Source organism: Natator depressus, chromosome 9 (assembly GCF_965152275.1).
Source record: "Natator depressus isolate rNatDep1 chromosome 9, rNatDep2.hap1, whole genome shotgun sequence".
Taxonomy (NCBI): domain Eukaryota; kingdom Metazoa; phylum Chordata; order Testudines; family Cheloniidae; genus Natator; species Natator depressus.
This window is the reverse complement of record NC_134242.1, coordinates 77,328,542-77,340,733: the sequence shown is the minus strand read 5'-3', so window position 1 is coordinate 77,340,733 and position 12,192 is coordinate 77,328,542. Positions and strand designations below refer to the sequence as shown.

At 47.5% G+C, this 12,192-nt stretch overlaps 1 long non-coding RNA gene across 1 annotated transcript in view; it reads right to left on the bottom strand.

Moving 5' to 3' along the window:
- Window positions 1–654, bottom strand: part of LOC141993588 (uncharacterized) — a 31,548-nt gene extending 30,894 nt beyond the window's left edge. Inside the window, exon 1 of the long non-coding RNA XR_012640895.1 lies at window positions 507–654. This is a non-coding gene — a long non-coding RNA (uncharacterized LOC141993588). The remainder of the gene's footprint in view (window positions 1–506) is intronic.
- Between the last annotated feature and the right edge of the window lie 11,538 nt (window positions 655–12,192).

The following is a 12,192-nucleotide window of genomic DNA, read 5'->3' as shown; positions in this document are numbered from 1 at the left end:
CATGCCTCAGTCACCACAAACTCACGCAGAGAGGGCCGCTCTGCCTCTCAGTATCACGTAGGACTGCAGGAGAAATCAGAGATCCAGGGATCCCTTAAACTGCAAACCTCTTTGACCAGGAGCGGGCAGAGCCACTCAGTCTTGGTGGAAGATGCCATTTCCACCCTCGATGCTTCCAAAACCTGCCAGACCACCTTGTCTGGATTGAGCCTCGCTCAGCTTGCCCTCATCCCAGGCACTGGGGAAGCAAAGACAGTGGCATCATCCACGTTTGATGTACATGAGATTAGAGCTGTGTGTTATTCTCATACTGGGAACAAGGCTTGCATGCATTGCAGGCTGTCAGCACCCCGGGTGGGTTTGGTTTGCCTCCTGATTTTCTGGAATCCTGGGGACTGACAACCTGACCTTGCCATCTGTCAATAAGGCCGCTGCTCTGGGCCCATCCCCAGCTGCCTCCAAGAGGATGGTGCAGTCATGCAAAGCTCTCCAGCTGACAAACTCACCTCAGTGCACCATGGCATCTTCTCTGCTTCTCCTGAATGATAGAGAAACACTTCCCTCCGTGGCAGCCAGAGCTACTGTCCATGCAGTAAACTTTTGTTACACTCTGCTATGGTAGGTATCTCCAGGCGGTGCTGTTATACACGGCCTTCCAAGTTCTAGTTCTTAGTGTGCAAGTGAGCTTTGACCCTCGGGAAGACGTGTTGTTAGTTTTGAGTTATGCAAGATTCTGCTTAGCAGCAGCTTTGGGAGAGCAGGAACTGTGCGAGCAGTGGGGAGGTGGCTCTCTGCCTGGGTCTTTGATTACAGTCAGAGCTGCTCCCTGGGAACAGGGCGTTGGTGTTGGGGTGAGATTCCTGGGAGAAAAGATCCCTGCATGCATGCTGCATGACCATCTCATTTCCTGGGTGGTGCATGTGTGTAAATAAAGCAAGTTCCTTTAGAGTGTCACTGATTTCTCTTCCTCTAGGATGCCAATCTGCAAGGCCTTGGGAATCTGCTACCACTGAGAAAAAGGGCAATGTTGGGGTCAGAATGGGACACCGGCATCAGAAGAAGTGGGCAACAGTACTAATGAAATGGCATTAAGGGGCAATAATGAAGCTGGGACTTCTTTGCAAGCACTTTAATCCCCATCCTCTGCTCATACCCAGCCATTAGAAGGGGACAGAAGAGACCTCAGTCCAATGTTTCCCACAGAGGACAGCACTTCTGACAACACAGCACATGTAAGAGCACTGCATCAGTGTCGGCAGTGGGGCTGTACCCAAGTCCTGCTAATGGGCTTGAACCATGACCTCATTTCAGAGACAAGAGAGCTGCCCATAGTACCCCTCTGACACAAGAAGCAAAGCCTACTGAAACAACAAAGGCAGCCAACAAATACAGCCCTGGCACTTGCAGGCAGTGAGGGGAGCAGTAGATGGAGACTGGCTATGGGTTAGCAGCATTCACAAACAATTCATATGCCTGCCATATGCCATTATTCCTCCAGTTTCCATGTGTGGACCAGGGGGCATATTAGCTGTATGTTTATTCCAGAATCTTTTCTTTTTTCTTTTCCAAAATATATTCAAATTCATTATTATGAAGTACAATTATTAAAATGTATTCTTTCCCCAAAGCTTTTAAAGCAGGGAGAAGAGGCTGCTAAATGCCGAAATATGGACTCTGCTTTTACAAAATATGCGCTATTATTGAGCAACTTTCAGCTGTGTTAAAGTGATCACTTCAAGACATTGTCTTGGCTAAAACTGAACCTGCCCTAAAATGACTTATACTCAGGTGGGAAATGTAACTTAGATGCTAGCTTCTCTTTTGAAATAAATCATAAATGTTGCTGAGAATTTGCCAAACAAACAAGTCGTTTGTTTATGTAGGAGCTACAAATTGTGAGCACCCTGGGGCCGTCATGAAAGGAGCACAGCTTACCGAACGAAACTTTTTTTCCAGAGCTGTGCAGTCACCATAGATAAGAAAACGACTCAAATGAATTAAGAGATGCAAAAGGCCCGCTTGTCTATTTCCCATCCTCTGCCTCTATTTCCCATTGCCAGGAACCAGTGTTCAGTTGTTCTTTACAATGAATCCTCCAGGGCTCTGGCCAATCCATTTTTAAACTGCTCATTCGATTGGTCTTTCAATATAGCCCTTTGCAGACTATTATATATCATGGATGATGCTGACGCTAGGCTGGAATGATTCTCGGTTGCCATGCAGACAGTATTTTATGTCCACTGCTCGTGTGAAGGTCCCTACAGTAGCAGCAAAGGCTGGGTCTTGGGGAGCACTTACCACACATGTGAAAAGAGATTGCTAAAAGCAAAGTAACAGCCTGGAAAGGTGAGAGATAGAAAGGGGCCAGAGGGAAGTTTGCAAAATCATGAGGAGCGGAGGGAAAAGTGATCAGTTCCTTCTCTCCCATCCCATAATAGGCAGGAGGGGGATCACTCATTGACCCTCCCAGGCCTCTTTTCCTGCAATATGGGTAGTGGACACCCCAAGGGAAACTAGACATTTTGCACAATTGCACAAAGATTTGGAGTCCTAATTGGAAGTGTCATAATTTAGTGAACCAGAATATTTGTTTTAAAGGGAAAGACACCTTTTTCCCTTCAAGGGCTTTGAATATGTGGCATTGAACCCTGCCAATGACACCAGGAGTGATACGTGCAGGTGGCATGGAAGCCATGAGCCCCGAGAGCAAGAGAAATAGAATTAGGAGAAGTAACAGGCCCCTGGAGCCTGGAGAGCCTGGAAACGCTGCTCAGCAAGTCTGGGGCTGAAGGTCCTGAGGTGGATTTGTGAGGCAGCACAGCCTAGGGGACTGAGTACAGGGCTGTGGGACTCAACCACACTACTTATCCCTGGTTTTGCCTGCTGCCCTCTCCTGGTGTTCTTGACCCTGCTGTTTCAGAGAAGATGCCAGTGATTTGGGGGAAGAGGTGGCAGATAGATAGATAGCCCCACTTGGTGTTGTAAAGTGTGGCTGCCCTTGCTTCAATCAATCAATCAATCTTGTCTGCCTTCCCTGTCTGCAATATTTCTAATGCACCTGTGACTGAAGCAATTGGCCTCTAGTATCTAGTAAACCTTCCCCACATTCTGCAAAGTGCTAGGAAGATCAAGACATTCAGCGGCTGGCTGTATCGCTCAGCTGTGCTCTGAGGATATGATTTTAGCACAGAATTTTCTTGGGGCCTTGGGTGAGGTTTTTTTCAATAGCTTTCCCAGCTGCAAGTGAGACTTGCTTTCCACATGTAGACAAGAAACAAAGAATGATTACAGGATCCCGCAGCTGGCGTGAAAAGATTTTCCATTCTATAGGGAGGCAGTGTAGCCCGGTGTATAAGGCACTGGTCTGGGAATCAGGAAAGCTGGTTCCTGGCTCTGCCACTGACTTGCTGAGTGACCTTAGGCAAGTCACTTCATCTTTCTGTGCCTCAGTTTCACATCTCACCCTTTGTCTTGTCTATTTGGGGAAGGAATTGTTTCTCACTATCTGCTTGTATCGAGCACAATGGGCCCGCAATCTTGGTTGGTGGTGCTAGGCTTTTGTCTGACCAGTTTTAAGAATAGGTTAGACAATAATCTGTCAGGGATGGTCTAGGTGTACTTAATCCCGCTTCAGTGTTTGTGTGTGTGAGGGGGGGTTGGACTAGATGAGCTCTTGAGGTCTCTTCCAGCCCTGTCTTTCTATAATTCTGTGAAGTATAACTAATAATGATCCTACTCAAGTCACAGAATTTGGTTCTGGATATAAAAGTGGATCAGAACATCCCCAAAGTTTTACCAGTTCTGATCCAGTGTCCTGCCTTTAATTCCTATATTTCCCATCTCCTCGAGGCAATGGGGAGAGCTATACCCTTGACAGCTATCAGCTGCTGCTCCAGCTAGAACTACTGGTGAACCCCTTGACATGTCTTGAGTGTGAGGGAGGTGTGAGGCAGGAAGGAGGAAGAGAAACAGCCAAAGGAGTGAAAAAGATGCCAAAAAACTAGAGAAAGTCACCCAAAGAAAAGCAAATCGGAATGGCAGACAGACAAAAGAGGGTTAGTGGCAGTGTTTAAAAACCAAGAGGCAGCCCAGAAGGAATGTATACAAAGTGCATGAAAGTCTCTTTTCCTCTGACAAAGAACATTTTCCATAATCTCAGCTTCATGCAGTCTCTCCCTCTCCTGTGGCTCGGGGGAAGGGAGGCAGAGGGCAGGACTGTAGGCATGCCAGCTATTGAAGTTCCTTCCAACAGTGCCACAAGCTTTCTCTGCTAGTAAAAAGCCCAAATCAAAATTTCATAGGTTCACCCATCCCATCACGAGTAAAAAGAAAAAAACACTGCATGTGCCCCAGCCCCCCTGAAAATCATCCTGTGTGACAGACAGCAACCCACAGCTGGGTGCTTTGAACTGAGTGAGAATTCCTTTCCTGTCTGAAGAAGCCCTGCTCCATTTGCTAGTGTTCAGAGAGCTGGGTTTAAACAGAGTCCCTTCCTTCTCCACATTCAGCCACCTCTCCATCTTTCCCAGGCATTGACTTTTCCTTTCCTCCTCCTCCTCCTCAGGTGCAGCACTCCTTGCCACCTCTTGAGGCCCTTTTCCCTCTGGGATTGCAGGAAGATTTCTCATGGGAGAACTAGAGTCTTTGGAGTTCAAACCTGTTTGTCTGAATAATGGGTTACAGCTCCTGATGTTCAAACAATTCACCCTCCTGTTTCAAGCAGGGCTCAGAAAGGCTTCCATCACTCCAGCAGCACAGGTTGAGACAGAAATACCAGTCAAGCTCCCAAGCAAATAGCAGCCAAGGGGAAATAGAGAATATGCCTCTGAATAGAGGGAGTATCACACACAGGTGTATCTCCAGTTTGTTCCCTTGTGAAAGCCCCTCTTCCAACACACTAGACATTACCATCTGCTGAGGATAGGTTATTTTTGTGCGCATCTGAAATTTGTGCTGGAGTAGAGAAGCAGTGTGCACTTCATCTACTCTGCCGTCTGCCTCAGCCCTGATCTGGAGAGACTATCTCCAGCAGCCAAAGGTGAGTTCAGTGACCTCTTTACTGAAATGGTCACCAATAAAAATCACATCCATGATGTAGACACTTGTCCACTAAATTAGGACTGAGATGTGTCCAACTCATTTCCTATAAATAAAGATTGCCTGAAACCATAAAGTTCAGATCTTTATTGCTCAACTGTTCTGCTCCACCTCATTGTCTGTATCTAGGCCTTTGAACAGTCATCAGTTAGTAACAACTTTTGGTTATTATTCTGGGCTGCATTTGAATCAGCAACAGTGGTAACATGGTCTTAAAGCCATTGGCAATTCCCTGAGCCTTCCAGCCACCTTAGATGGGAAATAAGTCTGACCTTATGGTGAGCAAGCACATGACGGAGGTTCACATTTTGAGAGCCAACATTCTCATTTTTTGTTATGGAGTCTTGATAATGCCCCCAAAGCAAAGTTTGTAACTAGCTTCCCATCATCAGCCCAGTTTAGAAGCTCCTCCAACTTCCTCAGCAAGGCTGCCTTCCAACCTGAATTTTTTCAAGCATGTCCTCTAACTAGAGGATAATTTTTTCCTTCCAAGTTTGAGGTTAATTGGACAAGGCATCTTGGAGATTCATAAGTCTGAAAGCTGAGACATTTGTCACTCTGGGAGAAGTCTTCTAACATTGTTTTGGAATGACATATGTCAGACCGCTCAGTCTAGAAACTCTAAATACACTTTTTGAAGTTGTCCTCAGTGTAAGAAAGTGCCTAGGTGTATCTTTTAAAAGTTACATGGTTAATTATAGACTTATTGGTTGTGAATCTTTGAAAAAACTCCATCAGGTGTTGTCAGAGCAGGTCATCTAGATGGTTAACTCTCTAGATGTCATGGCTAAAAATCAAAAGTTATTCCTGCTCCTTTCACAGCTGACCCTTCCTCTCACCTGTTCTCTCTTCAGGTGCCAGAGTACTTATTGGGAATTTCTGCTCCTGGCTACTGGAGTTTTCACTACATAGATACGTCCCACTAGGAAGGGAATTTCTAACTCCACAATTCTAGGCAGATTCTAACTATGTGCAATGCACTGCTCCCCCAGCAGCACCAATGATATGATAAATATGCCAGTCTGGTGGACACCTTCTTCCATCTCTTTGGTGCATAAGTTACATCACCTAACTCCTTTACATTGCCTTAGTCTCTTTCACACCCACTTACAGATTTGCAGCGTACACTGCTTTATACATCACCTCTGGCATCACCTAGGATTTAAAGGTTTTTCTCTGTAATGTGTCATCAGAGGTCATTTTCAGGATGGCAATAAGTTCCAGATTTCAACATTCAGGAGACTTCGGTGATTTCCTTTACTAAAGAGCCTGTCCAGAAAAAAAATCCAACATTTCTCTCCAAAACAAGAGCTCGTGTTTATACCTAGAGCAGGACAGCGAATGACGTGGACTCAGAATTAAAAACCTATGAGCACTCCTGGAAGAGGGTAGAGAACTAAGTGTCCTGAGCAGGAATCACTGGTTTCTCCCTTATATAGTATTCTATAGTGTTTCTCATTCTAGAAACACAGACAGACACGTAGATAATAAACAGGTAACCATGATTTGTTTATAAGTTTGCTAGAATTTCATTAATTCACAAGGTTGAACTTAATTAGAAGAACTCATTAATTTCTCAAATGCAACCTATTTGCACTGACGTGGATGGGGAGCTGCACTAATTATTAATGATTATTTTGAACAGTTGCTGTCTCTTGGAACTTTCATCAAAGGTGCTCACACAGAAGAGCTGCCTGACAGGAATATGGAAGTCACAGCTGACCCTCCCAGGGCATGTTTACAATTATGCCTGATATTATTACACATCCTGCGTCAATCTGGCTTTCCGACACATCCTTCCCCTGACTCTCCCATGAGCTTAGAGACATCCACGTAGGAATCGTTTGTCTGGAGATGGTGTCCGAACTCCAAACACTTTGCAATAGTGCAGCAAGGAAAAGGTTTCACCTTCAGTTGATCCTCTTCCACCTGGTATTTGAGACTCCCACAAAGCATACAGGCCCCTGTTTGTATTTTTAAGTGAATTTAGTGCTGGTGAATAATGCTATGCAGACAGCTGAGAAGGCTGAAGTTCTCTATTTACACTCACAGCACTGGAACATCCCAGGCCCCCCACACCACCCTGCCACTGTGCCTTAAGCCTGCCCTGGAGCAACTCCCTCTAGGGAAGAGCCAATCACTCCTGGGTCTCTCTGCTGACTGCTGTAAAGAAGATAAAATTTTTATGTAGGCGCCTGATTGGGAGGAACTGGACTGAAACACACAGTGTAATATAGGCCCTAGGACAGTCAGTAGCAGTCTTCTGTCACCACCAGCAAGGACCAGCAACCAAAAAGTGAAAGGTTCCTTAGCCCTCTCCCAGTGCCTTGAGCCAGATGGTTCCCAAACTGCACCATCTGCTTTTCAATATGTTTGGCTGACTGATAGCTCTGAAGAAAACCTACCAGATTAAATGGCTGATGCAATGGGATGATAGCAGCAGAACTATGAATGGGTCCTAGTGTGGGGATATGCAATGTGTCTCTAAACTTAAACAACAGAAACGTCATTGACCAGGAGAAGAATTGCCTCCTGCGAGCCTGAGTTACATCTGAGGGGCTGTTACGGATGTATAATTTTTAAATTATAGAACATAACAGCTGCAAAATAACAAACTGGACAAACACTCTCCAATGCACTTTAGTAATCTGTTCCTTCCCCACTCTCCCATAATGTTCAGCTTTGTTCTAGGTAGCTCACTGTGGTGTAGATTAACAGAACCCACAACCCCCTCCCAAACTATTACCTGGATGAATAGGTTTGTAGCACTGAAAGATGTCTTCATTTTAATAACTGAGCGCTAAATGGATTACAGCCATGAGACCAAATTCAGGCCGTTCCCAGAGCGGAGGAATGTCACACATGTGTGTGCCATTGGAGTCATCAGAGATCAGAGCAAATTTGTCAAATATTAACGCCCCCCCTTGAAAGTTAATTAGGTCCTGAGGGTGTCTTGGTGCTGGGTCTAGCAACAGAATGGCCCAGATGCTACAGCGGATTTAACGCATTCATAGAATCTCCAATCCAATGGTTGAAGCTACTGTGAATGTATTCTGAATGTTACTGCAGGTCAGGATCAAAGTGAATAAGCAGAGCTGGGTAGGCCCAGAACACAATGAAGGTCAGGACTGAGGTACATTAGCTAAGCTATAGGAGGTGGGGGGGGGGGGATCCTAGGACTAGAATAGCAGTGAGAGGCTATAGGCTGGGCACATCAGCAGAGCCATCTGAAGGACCAAGGATGGGAATAGCTGGGGGTATTGAAGGTTGGGACTCAGGTGCATTGCCAGGGCTAGCTGGTAGAAGCATGAGTAGCACCTGGCATGCCCACTCTGTTCCTGGCTTTAGTTCTCAATGTGGGTTTTACATATATGAAGCCTTAGTGCAAGAATTTCTTAGGAGGCTTCAGTCTTTCCAGTCCACTCCTCTCCTGCCCCACCAGGGATAGCTTTCTCTCTCTATGTGTTCTTATGCTGGCCCCATCACTGTGATATCTCAGTGGCTCCTGCCATTCAAACCTAGTATCTCCAGGGACTCTTGTCATTCTCACCCCTTATTAGCTTTTCCCTATTTTTTGTAAAAGCACGCAAACACAGTCCATTGCCCCTGCTTCTCAGTCCAGCACTTTGCTCGCCAAATGGGGCTGCCACGTATGACAGACTCCTAGCAAAGCTCGAGAACCAGCTCTGCCCCCACATGTTTCATGTCACTGAGCATTACGTGTCCCCGCTGGAGGTGATGAAACTCGCACTGGAAAGCAACCAGAACGACTGCCCATCCCAAGGATGAGAAGTGAGCTACTGAGCCCTTTACCTGGGACACACATTCAAATCCATTGCAGGCTGGTAGCTTCAGGATAGACCTGGGCCATGAGATTCTGATTGGGACCCAGACCTCCCCAAAGTTTGCAGGGGGGTCAGATCTGTCCCTGTTTGGGCTCATATTTTACAGTGACTGGAAGTCACTGTCCTGTCCTGGACCTTTGGGCACCTTTGTGAAATAGGCTGGGAAGACTCATTAAATGAACGAGTGGGACTGGAAGCTTCCACTGCCCACGGCCCTGGCTCACTCCCTTGCTGGCAAGCTCAGCAGACTCCCTGCTTGTTCAGGCCTGTGACCCTTCCAGGTCAAGGTGGAGTGGATGAGCTTGCTTTGCTACAGCCCAGGCATTTGCTGGCCTGCATGGTGACAATTAGAAACCTGTCTCTAAATAGGATGTAACCCTCCACAAGCAGTGCCTACCTCACTTCTGTTTCCAGGGCTGCCAGTCTGGCACCTTTCACAGGACTGAAAACAACTGGAGCTCAGTCCCCATAACCTAATCCCAGTAAAGGTCCTCATTCACTCAGGGAGAAATCCACCCCCTGCACAGACGACCAGATTAAATCTCACTTAAGCATTTAAATTTCACTTAAGCCCTCAGATAGAGCTTAGGTGGTGCGTAGGATTCATGCTGGCCTTCTGCATGGGGATGCATTCTACCTTTGGTTCTGAAAGTGCTGGCTTATATATTGGACCTAGTTACAACACTCCACATCCCTACACCAAGAGGGAGTCTCCTGGTGTGTTTTCTGCTTCAGGATATAAAGCAGGCAAAATAAAGATGCTGACTTATTTGTTTCAAGTTGACACAAGTGTTTAGGATTTGAAAGGCCTGCCAGCTGGCTATCTCTGCAGGGCTGCCACTCTTCCTGGATTCACAGCCCCACCATTACCCAAGATAACCTGAAACAAAGACAAACAGAAGGAGAGTGAGCGCCAGAGCTAGCTAGCTAGATAAAAGCCGACAGATTAGAAGGTGTTTATGTGTTTGCAAAATTAAAGTCTTGGAGGTGAGACAGGTTTACACTGACAAAGAATTATTGGTTTGATGTAGCGCAAGGGGGTGGCAGGAACAGGGAGAGGGCCCATCTATCAACGGGTACTGATGGCATGAAGGAAGGAGATGAGAGCACAAATCAGGAGAAGTGCAGGAGCAAGCAGGATGGATGACACGCAGTAGTTGGTGATCTGTTATTGCCACATTTGCCAGGGGATGCAGCATGTGACTGGGCGCTTCTGGGTCTCATTGCCTTGAGCATCCAATGGGCAGCATCCAGCAGAGACTCTCGTGTAGGACGGAACCTCGCCTGTGCTCAGAACCTGGCAAGAACCTTGGGCAGGGACAGAAGCACACCCTACCTGCTTACCCACCTTCAGCACATGTCCTCCTGCGAGGTCCCTCTCCAGGCAAATGCAGGTACCATTCTGCTCAGGCATGGACGACAGAACCTGTTTGAGTTAGACAGAGCCAGAACACAGCATCCATCCCTCTCATTCTCTAGGGAAGTCTGTATCTGGATCCCCTCTCCAGTTTCACTGAGACCTCTGAAGGGCACCAGATGTAGCCACCAGTCTTCCTAGAAATCACCCCTCCTCCCCCCCCCCCCCCACACACCTAGGAGGTTTAACTCTCAGGTAGATAATGGCCTGAAATGGAGCAGAAGGCACCTGAGGTTAATGTCTCTCCCGAAGGGCAGTTCCATAACAGAGCTGCATCATGACCTTTTCCAGGACTATTGCCAGTGTCAGCACTAGGAAACGCTGGTCCCAGGGTTGAGCCTGGACCCTCTCTCCTCGGTCCTTTCATTCAGAAGCATGTTGCTAATTCAGGTGGTACGCAGGGAGGGCAGATGAACACAATGGGGAAGTTAAACAAACAAAGAAAAAGTCCCCGAACATTGCTGAACCTCTGACAAGGCTTGGGCCACAGCTCCAGGTTGGTTCTGATTTCAGGCCCTGTCTTTAGTTGGTGACCCTGATTCCAGCACTCTTGGGCCTACCTTATCTGGCTACACAGAGAGCTCGCACAGAGCAGCCCCTTGTGCTTTGCTGTTCTTCAAAGGGAAATGAAACCTTACACATTTAATTGAAGCCAATTTCCTCCATGTTGTCGGGTTGGCAGAGGGAATTAGCAGGGGCTGTGGCTCAGATACCCAAACTTTTCAACATGTACAGGCAGCCCTGGAAGGGATGGGGGGGGGGCAGAAATGAGGGGGAGTTGGAGGGGATGGGGATTGTCAGAAGCTGATGAGATACATAAATCTCCCCAGAACATTCAGGGCTTTATTATTGTTGTTATTATTAAAGCTGGATTTTCAAATGAAATCTGAAGCATATAAATTCTCTTTCATCAGATCCCCCGTCCCCTGCCTCACCTCCCTGCCAGTGATATCAGAAGGACAGGGAAATGGGATGCGAGGAGGGCTCCTGCAGGACACACTGTAGAGTAGGGATGCTGCAACTGATTAGTGTCACTCCAGCGTGATCACCGGGAGCCAGGCCTTTGAAGGGAATTGCCTTGGAAGCCTGGGGGTCATGGGTCCTTCTCTGGGGCCTGGCCTGCCCTCCTCCCCAGCTCTGGAGTTTGCCCTCTGCTCAGGCTGCAGTGAGAAACTGACTGCAGGTGCGAAAGCTGGGAATGGCAGCAAGCCTGGAAACTGTGGGAGCCTCTCATGTGGGCTGGGCCCTGGGGCGAGCAGGAGGGAGAGCGGAAGCAGGGGTGGAGCAGTGTGAGGAGAAAGGAGGCAGCTTTTGTGGGGAAGAGAGACAGGGCAGTGAGGAGTGGATGGGAGGGCAGGGCAGCTTTCAGGGGAAGGTACAAGGATCCTCCCTATCTCCTGTGTGGCTTCTCACTTCATACTCAAACATGACTAGCACCTCTCCTGAAAAGAGAGCTCCCCACTGCCTTCTCCCTAGGACACAGAGACTCTGGAGCATGGATCATTCCGTTTATCACAGAGACACCCCTGGTGGCAAGGGGCTGACTGGTCACAGGAGGATACCCCCATCCTCCTACACCTCCGACCCATCTGCTTCAAGGCCTTGTATCCTGCCAATCTTTCTTTCACCCAGGGCTGGGTATTCCTCAAGGTCATTCCTCAGCTGGTCACGAAGGGACATTGCAGAGTGCTGGGGGAGCCCTGGCCATTGCAACATAGCTTGAAGACCGCAGACCCTGCTAAGTCAAGTCTTACTGTCATGCCCACTTCTCCCCTTTGTCTTTGCCACATGAGACTCCTTCTGCAGCACCCCTAACATTAAGGTTCTTCCTGT